The 16,907-nt window shown below is 43.3% G+C and overlaps 1 protein-coding gene across 9 annotated transcripts in view; it reads right to left on the bottom strand.

Annotated features, from left to right (window-relative positions):
* PTPRT (protein tyrosine phosphatase receptor type T) overlaps nucleotides 1–16,907 on the bottom strand; it is a gene marked incomplete at both ends in the record, with an annotated part of 1,075,443 nt that overhangs the window by 507,455 nt on the left and 551,081 nt on the right. The window lies entirely within an intron of this gene.

Raw genomic sequence — 16,907 nt, 5'->3', positions numbered from 1 at the left:
AAAATTTATAGTCATTCTATAGATGTATTAATATAAGAAATCATTGAAAAAGCACATCTAATTGAAGACCACTCTCAGGATGCAAAAATAACATGCCTTTTTTTGGACAGTGTGGAGATTCCTGCTGCAGTTGACCTTCAGCATATCCACAGGTTCTATATTCTCAGGTTCCCATCTGCAGATTCAGCCAACCAGGAATTATGTACTGCATATAGTAAGTTGAGTCTGTAGTAAGCATATATAGGTTTTCTTTTTCTTGTCATTATTCCCAAACATTATTCCCAGTATAACAAGTATTGACATAGCATTTATATTGTACTAGGTATTATTAGTAATCTCCAAATGATGTAAAGTCTAGGAGAATATGTGTAGACTATATGCAAATACAATATCATTTTTATGCAAATGAACCTGAGTGTCTGAGGATTCTAGGATTTGAGGAGGGTCCTAGAGGATTTTCCACAGATACTGAGACCACTGTTATTTGTAGCTGTGCACATCCACTGGTATATTTTTAAGGAAGCCAAGAATAATGAATTAGAGCCTTTGGAAAGCTTGACTAATGACTAATTTTAGTTTAAAAACAAATTCACATTGCCCTTAGAAACCAAGTGACTTTTGTGGGTTACTTACTAATAAGTGGTTTTCACTACATGTAAAAGTGATTATCTACAGAATTGACTTGTATACTGACAGTGCATGGTTTCAAAGATATCCATTTGTGCATACTGCTCAGCTATCCTTCTGTGTGGGTCAGCACACAGGCTGCCATCCAGGGACATCTACTGTCGGCTTTGGGCAGGAATCTGATCCTCACAACTGAGAATCATCATCATCATCTTCACTAGGGAAGCAGCCAGATGATGGTCTTCATCTCTCACGCTCACCTTCATACCCACAGCTCAGCAGAATCTCGGGATGACAGATTGCCTAACACAGTGACCTCAGCAGATGGAGAGTGGGGACCATCAGATCAACAGGTCAACTGCCTGCTTGGGTGTCCAAGAGTCTCTAGAAACTTCTTCTTTCTGGTCTCTGCCCACTCCACACCAGGCATTTTTGTTGTTATTAATGCTGACAGATTTCTTGAAAAATCAGTGTGGTTTGTTATAGAAAACAGGGGCATGCGGATCATCAGAAACTAAGGGCACGCAATTCGGCTACCAGGTATAACAAATGTGAACTATTATTCCTCTGCACTCTTATTTGCTCATAATCATTCATCCTTTTTACATATATTATGCAAAGAATCATCCTTTTTTGGATTTTCACAGCTTCAGAATAGTCCACGTTATCAGCAGTTCTTCACAAACATTTTAATAGTGGCAGATGTAATGATGATGAGAGATTATTCAACCACTGTCTTCCATGGGATGCTTAGCTTGTTTGTAACATTTAACATCACAGGCAATGGTATGATAAATACTGCGGTGTACAGAATAATGCCCACCCCCACCAAAAAAAAAAAACAATGTTCACAATCTTATTCTAATCCCCAGAAAATATAACTATGTTGCTTTATATGGCAAAAGGGACTTTACAGATTAATTAATGAAGTTAGTTATGTCATTTGGTTAATGAGATGAGGAAATTTGCCTGATTATTCAGGTGAGCCCATTATAATCAAAAGGGTCTTTATTCTTTCACATTACTTTTAATGTTTTCATTAGTGCATTATGGTTATACATAATAGTGGGGTGCATTTTGACATATCCATACATGCATGGAATATTATTTGCTCCATTTCAATCTCTAGTACTTCCACTTTTCCTCCCCCCTTCCTTTCCTCTACAATATTGGTCTTCCTTCTATTTATTTATTGCTTTTTGAATTGGTGCTTTCTAAATGTACATAAAGGTGAGAGTGACTGTGGCATATTCATATAGGTACACGGCACACTTTGGTCAATTTCATTCTGCAGTTCCTCCCTTTTGCCACCCCTCTTCCTTCCCCCTCGATCCTCTTTGTCTACTCTCCTGATCTCTTTTCTATTTTCATGGGATTCCCCATCACCTTTTTATTTCCTTATTTCTCTCTAGCTTCTGCATAAAAGAAAATATTTGTTCTTTGCCTTTCCGAGTCTGGCTTATTCCTTTTAGCATGTTCTATCCATTTACCAGCAAACGGCATGATTTTATACTCCTTTCTGGCTGAGCAAAACTCCACTGTATAGATAACACCACATTGTCTTTACCCTTTGTTAATGGACACATGGGCTGGTTCCATAATTTGGCGACTGTGAATTTTGCTGCTATAAACCCTGATGTGCCTGCATCACTACATCATGCTTTTGGATAAATGCCAAGGGTCATATGGCGGTTCCATCCCTCATCTTTTTTAGAAATGTCCACTGCTTTCCAGAGTACTTGTACTCATTTGCAGTCCCTCCAACAACATATGAGTGTTTCCCCACATCCTCACCAGCAGTTATTATGGTTCATATTCTTGCTGATTGCCCTTCTAAGTGGGGTGAGATGATATTTCAATGTCGTTTTGATTTTCCCAAGTATGCCTCCAACAGGGGCTTAATATCCAGAATACATAATGGACTCAAAAAACTTAACACCCAAAACAACAAGTAACCCAATCAATAAATGGGCCAAAGAACTCAACAGACATTTCTCAAAAAAAAAATACAAATAACCATCAAGTACATGAAAGATGTTCAATACTCCCAGCAATCAGGGAAGTACAAATCAAAAGTACACTGAGAGTTCATCTCACTGGCATCTTTATATAATTGAAAAATGGAGAGAGGGAAAGCAGAAGAGAGAGGAGAAGAGAAAGGTCAAGGAAGCTGGAGGGAGAAAAGGGGTTGGGGAGGAAGGATGGGGAGAAGAAGGAGAGAAGAGGGGGTGGAAGATGCCATATTTCAGGCTTTGAAGATGGAAAATGGGGCAAAACCCAAGGCAGGTCAGCAGCCTCCAGAGCCGGAAAAGGAAAAGAAGTAGATTCTTTCCTGGAGGCTCCAGAAACAATGAGCCTTGGTGACAAAGTCCCCTTGGACACCAGGCAGGGTCCTCTCATGCATTTTCCTGTCCTGCTCTTTTCCTTAAAGCACTCACCATGATTCTAATTATTGAACATTAATTTTTTATTTCTTTTTTGTGCATTATAGTTATTCATAATACTGGGGTTCCTTTTTGACATAACTATACAAGCATGGGACATAACTTACTTCAGTTCAGTCCCCAGTACTTCCCCTTTCCCTCCCCTCATCCTCTTCCTCTACTGGTCATCCTTCCATTTATTTATAGCTCATATTTTTGGTAAATTATTGCATTATAGATATACATAAAGTTGAAATAAAGATAGATATAGATATAAATATAGACATGACCCTGGCAGCCAGAGACCAGCCTGCCCTGGGGTGGCCAAGCACCCTGGTCACTAATGGCCTCTCCACTATGAATCAGTCTGTCCCTCCCCCCAACTCTCCTGCCCATGATGGTCTGAATTAAATACCCCACCCTGATAGGAACAGGCATTTCTGCAAGGAATCGGGACCCAAAAGAATCTCTCACATCAATGAAAAGATAGTATTAGCCAGATGGACACACCGACAAAGCATAGCATCTGTCAGTTTTGACTCTGGAAGAGATGATCGCCTGTAGTCTGGGTTTGGAGATGGAGGAATTTGCTGGTGACTATGTCATGATGCTCTTTCTGACAACACGAGACCCTCTCTCCCTTCTCTCCTTCCTTACATTCAGACCTTTGTCCATAATTATCAAAGTAGGTCCTCCTGTCTGGGGGACAACGGCCCCCTTATCAGCAAAGTGCTCTCAGAGTGACAGGACAGACTCCATCCTCCTCTCTGACCAAGGACAGAGGTGGGCTGAAGGATGGAGAGCCAGCCAGGGCAACATAGGCTGAGCTCGGACACTTCCTAGTCACTCAGAAGGCCACGGCAGCCAGTAGTTTGTTTAAGACACTCAGAGTTTACAGTTAAAAAGCTGTGAGTCTGAAAAAAAAAAAAAAGATTCTTTAACCAGCAATTCCCTGCAAAGGGCTCTGCAGTTTGCACTGTCTCTATCATGTGTTCAATCAAAAGGGTACTGGGGACACAACTGTACATTATCACTATTGACATTTCCCAGCCTACTCCACTTTGGTTAAAAAGTAGGTGCCCAAAGATGCCACTTAATAACTTTGGGCATCATGAAAATGTCACTTTGACAAGCAGAAGAGCGGATTTACACACCCACCAAAGGTGACCTGCTTCAGAAGAGACAGCAGAGATTGTTCCCTGGCCTCTGAGAGAGACCGTCACAGACCATGTCCCTGCAGGTTACTCTGGCTTGAGCCAGGGAGTGAGAGGAAGAGAGAAGAAAGGCAGCATCAGCCAGGTGGGGGGTGGGGCTCAGAAGGGCAGCAAGCCTGATGGCCAACAGTGACCTAGCTGAGGGTGGGCCTGGGGGATCCAAGAGAATGGGGACAGCCCAGCCCAGGAATAGGAGTGGACCCAGCTCTGGTCCCAGATATGACTATGTGTCCCTGGAGAGATCCAAGGAGGAAGGTATTGGCTTGGGGCCAGCCCTCTGGTCAAGGTCATTCAAGATGTGAATTACAGGTAAATACAGTGGCCAGGTGAAGCCAAGGTCAAGGTTTTAAAAGAAGTAAACTCCTAGCAGAGTTATAGCTAGACACAGAGGCAGGAGGATAGGGCCCAGTTTCCCAGGGAAGGAGGTGGGGAGGAGCCAGACTGAAGGTCATGGGCCAGTCCAGAGACTGGGAGTGGGGGACTGAGGATGGCTGAAAAAACAGAAGGTGCCCTTTTCTCATTCCTGGTTTCCCTCTCCATAGCAGGTGCCACCAGAGGCTGCGGGGCGTGGGAGGTCCTTCAAATATGTCCTCCCCTGAGCTACCCCATGCCTGTCATCCAACCCAGGGGCACTGATACTTTCTGTAAAGGACTCTAGAGCAAACATTTTAGGCACTTTGTAGGCCATAAGGTATGTGCCACCACTACCCAACTCTGCAGGTACAGGGAGAATGTTCTGGCAAAACACACAATTAGTAGGCAAGATACGATCCACAGGCCATTGCTTGCCAACCCATCATCTGACAAGTTGCCAAGGTGATTTTGCTTTCTAGAGAGCTCCTCAATCTGCCTCCTCCTTTCTAGCTTATCACCTGCCCATCAGTCCAGTGACAACTCTCTCTTGCCTGGGCGAACATCTCCCTGGTCACTGCTTCACCTCTGCCCCCACCATCCTCTACCATGCCGCAGAGGGAGCACCCGACTGTGCGGTTGTGGTTTGGTCACCTCTCTGCTCCAGACTCCTCAGGGGCTGCTGAGCTTCCATAGAAAGGTGTGTACTCTTAACTGACCCACCTGCCAACTAGGCACCCAGGGAATCTTCTCCTCAGCTGTCCACCCTGCACACTCTAGTCCAGCCAGTGCAAGGGCCTCTGAGCATCCGTGATCTTCTCTGCGTGGCCTTCCTCCTGACATGATGCTCAGGGGTCCCCATCTCTCCATCACAATGGCACTCCCTACACACACACACACACACACACACACAGGCTCATCTCAGTTTAGACATCACTTCCTCTGGGTGGGTTCCTCTGATGCTAAGTACCTCCTCTGGGCCCTCTATTCCTTGCCACTAAGTGGAGAGAGCCTCTGGAGAGGACTCGTGTTCAGCAGCACATCCACCTTTTGAAGCAGGGTACCTGACTCACAGGTGGTACTCAGGAAATATCTACTGGATGCATCAGCCAGTCCACTCTTAGGCTACGTGGATGAAGCTCTGAGAATACCCAAATTGGCCATCCTTTCCCAGGGTCCCAAAGATGCTATGGCATGGGTTCCCTGTGGTTCAGCCTGCCCTGATCAGGTTGGCTTCATTCCCTGAAGTTCTCGGGGATTGCTGATCTGGAGTTGTCTGGCCCAGGAGTGATCTGGGTCAGAAAAACAACCTGTCTTCCAAAACTCTCTGTGTTTTATAAGGTGGACCATGATCTTGAGAGGTATGAAGGTACTATTAACGTGTTGACATATTTTCCTGGGTAGGAGCATTTGGATTCACAATCGTCTTTTCCTGAACATGATTATTAATGTATTAATTCCTGTATTTATTCATCCACTCTGCAAATGTTCTTGGCACTGGCGGTGCTCCTGAACTGGCTGTTGCATATGCAGGGCTGGCTGTCCCCACTGTATGCCTTACTGCTGGGTGGGGAAGACAGGCCATTTTGATGGAGTGTGGTAAATGCTATGATAAATGGATGACCAGGGATGATGTTAGGGAGTAAAATGAGGACAAATAAAACTGACAATAAAGTATACTAGAATGTTCAGGTCAAGTAGTATTTTAGAAATGAGTAGACTTAACAGTCTGAAGAAAAACAGGCCAGCACCAAGGAAGCATTCCAACACAGAGAGAGTTAAAGCATAAGGCAGGATAGGTCAGGCCAGCACCCTGTCATCAGGGATAGAACAGAAAGAAACTTCGGGCTCTCAGCAAAAATGGATCGCAAATGCCTAATGTGGTTTTCGAGGAAATCAACTACCTTCAATGATTCACCCCCACCCCAAATGTCCATGCAGGTCCCAATCTTGATGACTCTTGCACCAGGAGGTGAGTGAGCCAGCCTAATGGGACAGATACATAGGACAGGGGACAGGGAAGCTGTAGGGACCACCCAGGTGGAGGTGCAGACTGCCCCAGCATGGGGACATGGAGGGAGGTCTCTCATTTTTTTTTCTAACTCAGTGTAAATAAAATGGTTTTGCAAATTTGGAGTTCTCTTATTGGAACTGCTACAGACGGTGGGGAGTTTATTCCCCTGGCAATGGTTGTGGTTTTCTGGGCTCACAGTGTATGGACTGCTGTCCCTGCCTGGTGTAGTGAATAGGGGGGCCCAGGGCTGCCCAGAATATGGATCAGAAAAGAGGGAGATCAAGAACATAAAGACTTGAGCTCCTCAAATGAAATAGAGTCTGGCCAGATGTAGTCTAGCAGACAGAGAAACAGAATCTGTCCCAACCTGAGAAAAGCTCCAAGCTGGGCCAGGCTGTGTGTGTGCAGGCATGCACACTTGTGTAAGTTCCCAGGATGAGGCAGAGGTCTCACACCCGTGCAGCCTTAACAGCAAAACATTTATGCAAAAGTCCAATAACCGAGAGGTCATTAATGCCAACCCTTTCAATTAGAGGTGGGGAATCCAAGGCCCAAAGTGGGAGAAGTGAGTTTCTTCATGTCAGCCAGGAGACTGTGAGTGGAAATGAGACTCCATCTCTGAAATCCATCTAGAAATATACTCACCACCTGTGTGGCTCACTCTGCTTCCATGGCACCCTCTGTTATTTAGTCCTCATATCAATCCCCCAGTGAGGCGCTGATGGAGAAAATAATCTATGTGTTATGAGCACAAAATCCGAGGCTCAGAGACAGTAAATGTTCTTCTGAATGTCACAGAACTAACCAGATGTGACTACAGTGGAGGCCTCTGTGTCTCTGACACCGTTTGCTCCGCTATGTTGTCTAATAAGTGGAGTCCTCAGAATTAACATCTGCAAAACGAAGCTGTGGATCTGCCCCATAAACCTGCTCTGTCCACCTTCTGCCCCATCTCTCTTGCCATCAGTCCTATCTTTCCGGTTGCCCAGAACTAAACCCCCTTTCTCTCAATTCTTCCTCTCACTTCCACTACGAGTCCACCAGCAAAGCTGTTAGCTGGATCTTCAAATTATGCCAAGAATCAACCATTTCCACCAGCTCTCCCCTTGCAGATGCACCATCCACTTGACCTTGGATTTGCCATCACCTCCCACAGTCAACTCTCAACTCTGGAGCTGGAGTGATCCTTTTACATGCAAGCAAATCATCTTACTCTTCTACTCAAAAAACCTGCACCAGTGTCCTACAAAAGACAGTCTTTGCAAAAGACAGTCCTTGCAATGCTTTGTGATGGCCTTTGAGCCTTGCAAGCTCCAGTTTGCTGTTACCTCCCTGACCTCAGCTTCTCCCACATTCTCCCTCACATATTCTTCTCCAGGGCCCTGGCCTCCTTGCTGTTCTGTGAACATGGTATACATATTCCTACCTCAGGGCCTTTGCATTGAATGTCCCTATGTTGAAAAGTTTTCCCTACTCCTCCACTCTTAGAAAGCCATTTGGTGAAATCTCTCTCTTTTCAAGTTTTCGTCAATAAATTACCTCCTCAGTGAGGCTTACAGTAGCTACTCTTTAAAATTATAAACCACTTCTACTGCAAGCATTCCCAATCTTCCTTATTCTGCTGCAAACTATCTTTCAGTTCACTGTTTTTTAGTTGTGTTTTGTTTTTTCTGTCTCCTTCAAGAGAACAAAAACACCATGAAGGAAGGGATTTATCTGTTTTGTTTACTGATGAATCCCAATCACCTAGACTAGTGGCTGGTGCATAGTAGGTGTTCAAAAAATATCTGTTGAATGAAATGGTCTCAAACTGAGAACTGCAAAAGAAAAAGGCAGTGGCAGGAAATTATTCTAAATCACAAAGTCATTTATCTTTTTTTTAATTATTTATTTATTTATTTATATTGGTTGTTCAAAACATTACAAAGCTCATGACATATCATCTTCCATACATTTGATTCAATTGGGTTATGAACTCCCATTTTTCACCCCAAATACAAGTTGCAGAATCACATCAGTTACACATCCACATTTTTGCATAATACCATGTTAATGACTGTTGTATTTTGCTACCTTTCCTATCCCCTACTATCCCCCCTCCCCTTCCCTCTCATTTTCCCTCTCTACCCCATCTGCTGTTGTTTAATTCTCTCCCTTGCTTTTTTTCCCCTTTCCCCTCACTTCCTCTTATATGTAATTTTGTGTAACAATGAGGGTCTCCTTCCATTTCCATACAGTTTCCCTTCTCTCTCCCTTTCTCCCACCCCACTCGTCTCTGTTTAATGTTAGTCTTTTCCTCATGCTCTTCTTCCATGTTCTGATCTTAGTTGCTCTCTTTATATCAAAGAAGACATTTGGCATTTGTTTTTTAAGGATTGGCTAGCTTCACTTAGCATAATCTGCTCTAATGCCATCCATTTCCCTGCAAAATCCACGATTTTGTCATTTTTTAGTGCTGCGTAATACTCCATTGTGTATAAATGCCACAGTTTTTTAATCCATTCATCTATTGAAGGGCATCTAGGTTGATTCCAAAGTCTAGCTATTGTGAATTGTGCTGCTATGATCATTGATGTGGCAGTATCCCTATAGTATGCTCTTTTAAGGTCCTCAGGGAATAGACCGAGAAGGGCAATAGCTGGATCAAATGGTGGTTCCATTCCCACCTTTCCTAGGAATCTCCATACTGCTTTCCATATTGGCCGCACCAATTTTCAGTCCCACCAGCAATGTACAAGTGTACCTTTTTCCCCACATCCTCGCCAGCACTTATTGTTACTTGACTTCATAATGGCTGCCAATCTTACTGGAGTGAGATGCTATCTTAGGGTGGTTTTGATTTGCATTTCTCTGACTGCTAGAGATGGTGAGCATTTTTTCATGTACTTATTGATTGATTGTATGTCCTCCTCTGAGAAGTGTCTGTTCAGGTCCTTGGCCCATTTGTTGATAGGGTTGTTTGTTATCTTATTGTTTAATTTTTTGAGTTCTTTGTATATTCTGGATATTAGGGCTCTATCTGAAGTGTGAGGAGTAAAAATTTGTTCCCAGGATGTAGGCTTCCTATTTACCTCTCTTATTGTTTCTCTTGCTGAGAAAAAACATTTAGTTTAAGTAAGTCCCATTTGTTTATTCTTGTATATAACTCTTGGGCTATGGGCGTCCTATTTAGGAATTTGGAGCCCGACCCCACAATATGTAGATCGGAGCCAACTTTTTCTTCTATCAGACGCAGAGTCTCTAATTTGATATCAAGCTCCTTGATCCATTTTGAGTTAACTTTTGTGCATGGCGAGAGAAAGGGGTTCAGCTTCATCTTGTTGCATATGGATTTCCAGTTTTCCCAGCACCATTTGTTGAAGATGCTATCCTTTCTCCATTGCATGCTTTTAGCGCCTTTATCAAATATAAGATAGTTGTAGTTTTGTGTATTGGTTACTGTGTCCTCTATTCTGTACCATTGGTCCACCTGCCTGTTCTGGTACCAGTACCATGCTGTTTTTGTTACTATTGCTCTGTAATATAGTTTGAAATCTGGTATCGCTATACCGCCTGATTCACACTTCCTGCTTAGAAATTAAAGGCATAAAAATAGGAAAAGAAGAACTTAAAATATCACTATTTGCGGATGATATGATCCTATACCTAGAAGACCCAAAAGGGTCTACAAAGAAACTACTAGAACTAATAAATGAATTCAGCAAAGTGGCAGGATATAAAATCAACATGCATAAATCAAAGGCATTCCTGTATATCAGCAACAAAACTTCTGAAATGGAAATGAGGAAAACCACCCCATTCACAATATCCTCAAAAAAAAAAAAATACTTGGGAATCAACCTAACAAAAGAGGTGAAAGATTTATACAATGAAAACTAGAGAACCCTAAAGAGAGAGATAGAAGAAGATCTTAGAAGATGGAAAAATGTACCCTGTTCATGGATAGGCAGAACCAACATCATCAAAATGGCGATATTACCCAAAGTTCTCTACAGGTTTAATGCAATGCCAATCAAAATCCCAACGGCATTTCTTGTAGAAATAGACAAAGCTACCATGAAATTCATATGGAAAAACAAAAGACCCAGAATAGCAAAAGCAAAGTCATTTATCTAACACTATCCTCTTCCCAATCCTTCAGTGGGAGGACTAACTATGTAGGCAAAGGAGTTTGCAAAGAGGAGACAATAAAACTTGAGATGGGAATATAAAAGGAGATCTGCAAATGGGCAAATTGCATTGCCTTTAAATGAAACAAGAAAAAAAAGTGGTATCTAAAGCAAAAAAGGTGCTTAAGACATGGCCCTGCAGGTGGAACTAGCTTGGAGGATGAGGGGGTGGGTGCTGCTTGATGTGGTGGAATTTGTGCTATTATCAGGTCTCCTGCCTAAAGCATTGCTGAGCAATTTACAGCTCCAAATCAATAAACAACTTTAAAATTCTAAAGGAGTAACTGAAATGACTGCACAACAGCACAGGGAAGCGAATCAGCACGGGAACAACAAAGGGGCTGAGGTCCTGGCATTGCTTTGCCCCAGTGAACCCCGCACTCCAGGTTGCTTGCTAAGTGCTGTGATGATATGAATGATGCAGGGGAATCTGGTCTGCTGTGGGGAGGAGGAGGAGGGAGGCACCTGTCTCTGTGCAGTCCACAGACCTCCCTTGCTGGGGTGTGCAGAGGCTCCTACAAGCCTGGTGTGGAGGACAGATCCTCAAGGCAAGGTGTGGGGTAGGAACTCCCAGGGGCTAAGACAGGGAGCTTCCAACCCAGTGTTGGTCAGATGCAGTCCTGAGGCAAGAAGTGAAGTCACAGGCTGGACCACATTGTCCAAAGAGAGACAGGGAGACAGGAATCACAGTTACCAGTCATCCGGAAGGACCCAAGGTACCTTGGGCTGCCACCTATGGCTGTGTGTTGTACAAAGCCACAGGTCAAGGGGGGGGTTGGGAGAAACTGGAAATAAAATAGCCTGGGAGCCTCAGTCCCTTGCGTGGGGTTGGGTAAGCACAGAGGAGGGATGAATTGGGCAAATTGTTCACTAAGAGAGGCTGCCTTTTTAAACCATGCAGAGACCCCATGATACTGGTCATGGTGACTGCCTGTGATTGCACATTAGTAGCTACTTTGAAGGACCAGGAGTGTCCTGGTCAAGAGAAGCAACCAGAACTGGTGACATTACCTCAGTGATCTTCTCAGGGCTTCCCCCAAGAACCCTACAGAGAATCCAAGAGAACATTCGCAAGAGAACATTCAGAATCTGGATCTGAGCTACACATTTGATGACCAGATTCATCCCCAAATCGTTCCTTTACTCATTCATTCATTTAATTCATGCAAGTATTTATAGGGTTACTATTGAAGGGCCAGTCCTAAGCTGGGCCAGAAAACTGAGATGACAAGACTTGGTGTTTTCGGTCAACCTTTTATAGACAAAGAACCACCTCTCCCACTCATCTCGACAGCTCCAGAGTTCGGCTTGGCAGCAGTGCCGAAAAGTTCCCTTGCCTCGCCTCGCCTGGGCACATGTCCACACGTGTGTGTCGAGCACACGGATGAACGAATGGCAAGACCAAAGGGTCCCCAGAGGTGCTCTGGAGTCCCACGTTGACAATGGAAACAAAGCAAAGATCTGCTTGCCTCATTAGCCCCACAGCCCTTGATAAACTGTCAGGAGAAGACCTTAAAGGATCACTACCCGGGCTCTATGTTCAGGAGAATGCCGTCTCCGAGCCACAGAGGAGGCATTATAGACCTCCAGGTCAGGTCTTGACTTGACAAGGACCTGTGACACACTGGGCTCCCGTCATGGCTGAACACTGGCCCTCTAATGACTGACAGCTTCTCTCTCTCTCCCTCCCCACCCCTCTCACACACACACACCCTGCAATACCTTCCTTCATCCATCAATATTCTCTGAAAATTAAATTTTGTTGGTTGACAAATATTACACTCTGTGAATGTAAACGTGTATTGAGCCATTTTTCTCAATTGGCTGTTTGCATTATTTCTATACTATCACAATTTTATATCACACTGGCCCTTTGACTCTTTTCTATTTTACTTCTTCCTATTTTACTCTCTTTATTTTATGTTTTTACTTCTATTTTTGGTCAATTAAATGTGAATGCCTTTGCTACCCCTACCGCCAACCCACCATCCACTGGGCCTTCTAGGCCATTCTAGATTTGAGTCAACTCTAGACCCCAGCATGCCTGACAGATGACACCTAGGTACTCCAGCTGAGTGGCCTGGCTGAGCCTGGCCCTGCAGCCACCTCACCAAGGTGTCAGAGTAAGCAAAACCTTCTTGGACTCTCTGCAGAGCAGCTCACCTTCCACTGAGGAACCTCTGTCTGCTGTGATAAGTGCAGCACAGGCTCTCTCTGCCCATGTCTTGATCCCTAAAATCACATGCAGATGGCTATGAATTTAAGCCTCAACCAGTCTTCTCCATGCTCTCTGAACCCTGGCAATGGCTCGCAACTCTCCCTGTGTTCTTGCCCTTCACTCTTGTCTCATTTGATCTTTGCTCTTCCTGTGGCCCACCCTGACCCCTTGGGCTCCTTGTTCCCTCTTAAACATACTCCTCCCACCTCAGGATGGCTGCACTCCTTCTGTGAGATGCTCTTTTCTTCCGTGTCCTGGCTTCATATCATGGTTTAGATACGAGGTGTCCAAGCTCCCATGATATAAGGAAATCAACACTCTTACACATTTCTCACGGGAGCAAAAACCAGTGTATCCTGTCTGTCAGAAACTGTGCCCAAATGTGCTAAAAGATTCTGAAATGTGTGATTCGTACAATGCAACAATCTAACGTGGGAAGTTATCTTGAGGAATAGTCGGAAATGCAAGAAAGTTCAGAGGTGAAATGATTGGGTTATGAGAGTCGTAAGCTAATGAGCTCATTAATCTACTGATAGGGGTTAACTGAGTGGTAACTGGCAGGTAGGGTGCACCGGGGCAGGTGGGTTGCTGGGGGAGTGCCTTTGGAGTTTATATTTTGTCCTGGTGAATGGAGCTCTCTCTGCTTCCTGATTGCCATGTTCTGAGCCATGTACTTCCACCATGATATTCTGTGTCACCTCAAGCCCAGAGACATGGAGTCGGCCATCTATAGATTAAGACCTCAGAAGTTGTAAGCCCTAAATAAACTTTTTCTCCTCTTCATGGTTCTTGTTAGGTCTTTTGGTCACAGGATGAAAGAGCTGACTGAAACACTTCATGTCGACCTTGGCATTCGTTAATCAGAGTGGTTTCCTCTGATACCTTATCTAAGATATGGGTCCTTTCCCTCCACCCCAGCCCCATGGGAACTGGGAAACTCTGCTCCCTCCTTACCCTTTGTTTTCCTTCATGGCATTTTTCACAGTCTCTCTCTCCTTCTCTCCCTCCCACTCCCTGCTCTGTCTACCTGCATAGACGGCAGTGTAAGCTCCCCGAGAACATAAACCTCATCTCCACTCATCAGTGCAATAGACTCTGGATCTAGAGCAGAACCCTGGGAATAGAACTAATCAATGAATATTTGTAAATAAATGCATCAACGAATCAATGCATGTTCTTGTTTATAAATTACGTATTTCCGACTATTCCTCAAGATAACTTCCCACACGTTAGATTGTTGCATTGTACGAATCACACATTTCAGAATCTTTTAGCACATCTTGGGCACAGTGTCTGACAGACAGGATACACTGGTTTTTGCTCCCATTATGAATGTGTAAGAGTGTTAATTTCCATGTATCATTGCTATTACATGATAAAATTGCTCAAAAAATATTCACTCAGGGGCTCAGGAAGCTGATGCAGGAGGATCACGAGTTCAAAGCCAGCCTCAGCAACTTAGGGAGACACTTAGCAACTCAGTGAGACTCTGTCTCTATATAAAATGTTTAAAAAAAAAAGGGCTGGGAGTGTGGCTCAGTACTTAAACACCGCTGGGTTCAATCCTCAGTACCAAAATGTAAATATTTGTTATGTGGGAATCTGGGTAAACACGGTTCCTCTTTGTTCAAATTGGAATTTCTTTGATTCTTTGTGAACTAGCTTCCTTGTTCTTAGTTCACTGGCTACCAGTCTGCAAGTTCCTCAACAGCAGGGACTTAGTTCTGCTCACTGATGTACTCCAGCACTCTGGAAAGAGTCCAGGTCATAACAAGTACATGATAAATATTTGCTGAAAGAATAAATTAATATGGATGTTTCCTTTTATGATTAGAAGGCTATTGGTTCATGTTTCCTTTGAGAAGTCTGTGTTTTTTTTTCTAATTGACTTGAAATAATTTTACACATATAGAATATTTACCCTTTTCTGCCATCTAGGGTGAATTGTTAATGTGTTATTTGCATTCTATTTTTGGTATGCTATTTTTTGACACCCAGAAAATCCTTACATTTTACAGAGTCCCATCTATCATTTTATTTTGGTTCCTTTATTTGATACCATGTTTAGAAACAGTAATAATAGTTAAGATTTATATAGCATTTTCTACAAGCAAGGCACTTTTCTGAGGGCTTTACATACATTACTGAGTTAATCCCCACAGTGATCCCATGAGATAGACGCTCTTATTATTTTATCACATAGAGAAAGATACTGAGGCAGGCAACTATGGAATAAATCGTTTGCTAAACAAAATTTTATGTATATTTACCTGTTCATTGTTCAGACGGCTTCACCATTTCAGTTGTAATATTTGTAATTACTCAATAATGCTAATATGTAGATTGTTGATTTTTAGAGTTGGGTGTGAGGTGACGATTTTTCCCCAAAAAATGATTCAACACAGTTTGTTGAATAATTTATCCCTTCTCTACCAAACTAAAATTATACATTTAACATGTCTGTAACATATTGCTATACATATGTATGAATATATATTTATGTATCTGTATGCACAAACATATGTACATACACACATATACAGTATTTGCTGGTATTCTTCAACTCAACTGCGCTGTCATTCTTTCTAGGTTGTTTAATAATTTTTGTGGTTTGTGCTGGGAAGCAAATTTAGAAATAAAAATATAGAGAGGAAACATAAAAGGATTACCAGTGATTCCCTACAAATCCTGATTAAATGCACGTTCAATGTTATTCTTGAATACACACATAAGCGCTCCTGAATTGCATTATAAATGCACAATACTCTTTGGAAACAGTTCGATTCAGAACTTTGGCAGACAAGCAACACACATAAGCCTTGTTTACCTCAAAGGAAATATAGTCATATGCTGCATACTATTTTGGTCAACAATGAACCATGTATACAATGGAAGATTCCATATGGCCTAGGTGTGCAGTAGGCTATACAATCTAGGTCTGTGTAAGTGTACTCTGATGTTCACAACATGATGGAATTATCTAACAACACATTTCTCAGACTGTATCCCTTGTCACCAAGTGACAGATGACTACCTACAGAGTGCACGGATGTTTGGGGCTGGAGGTAAGGCTCAGCAGTACAGCCCTTGCCCAGCATCCATGAGGCCCTAGGTATAATCCCCAACACCAAAATAAAGAAGTATGATATTTAACTCCATCATTTTTCATTGCTTTGGATTTCTTGCAAGCAGCTTTATGGTTAGGTACATAATATATGCTTTTTACCTCCACTGTACAGAAGAGACCACAATGATACTGCTTCCAGAAGTTAGGATTTGCCTGACTCCCAAAGTGGGGACTTCCCACTTTGAGATTTCCTTCTCCAACCGCTCTACACTTAGAGGATGACCTGGACCTCAAGATGTGGGTGGCAGGAAAGGAGAGTTAAAGACCCTGACTTTCTTGAGAGAAACAACCATTTCTCAAAGTTGTCTGAGACCTAACTATAAGCACACTCCTCAGTCCAGCCCCTCACTGAGCTCTGCTCACTATTAGAACCCCCTGCCCACAACCTTAAGGTGGTAGTTACTGCTTCTCATAGTGTCTCCTACATCCTTTGACTCCACAAATTTACATTTGTATTTCCATGTTCTCTTACACAGAAGAGTACACCATACATTCTCTTCCCACCTTGCTTTTCTCTGAATAATTTATTTGGAACAGTTCTCCATTCATTTCTACAGCTGAATAATGATCCCCTGGCCGGCTCTACTTAGGTTACCCCTTGGGGCCCACTCCCTGTCACTTGGTCTAACAAACAGAACCTGTGCTCCCCACTGGCAGTACCACCTGACTTGGTTCAGGCCTCAGAGTGTGGCTTGCTACATCCTGTGCTCCTTGAACGCCCGGCTGACTTGGCGGTCCAGCCACACTGGTGTATTTCCCCTTAA

The sequence above is a fragment of the Spermophilus citellus genome, assembly GCF_964194105.1.
Source record: "Spermophilus citellus genome assembly, chromosome: 4".
NCBI lineage: Eukaryota > Metazoa > Chordata > Mammalia > Rodentia > Sciuridae > Spermophilus > Spermophilus citellus.
This window is presented reverse-complemented; position numbering and strand designations above follow the sequence as displayed.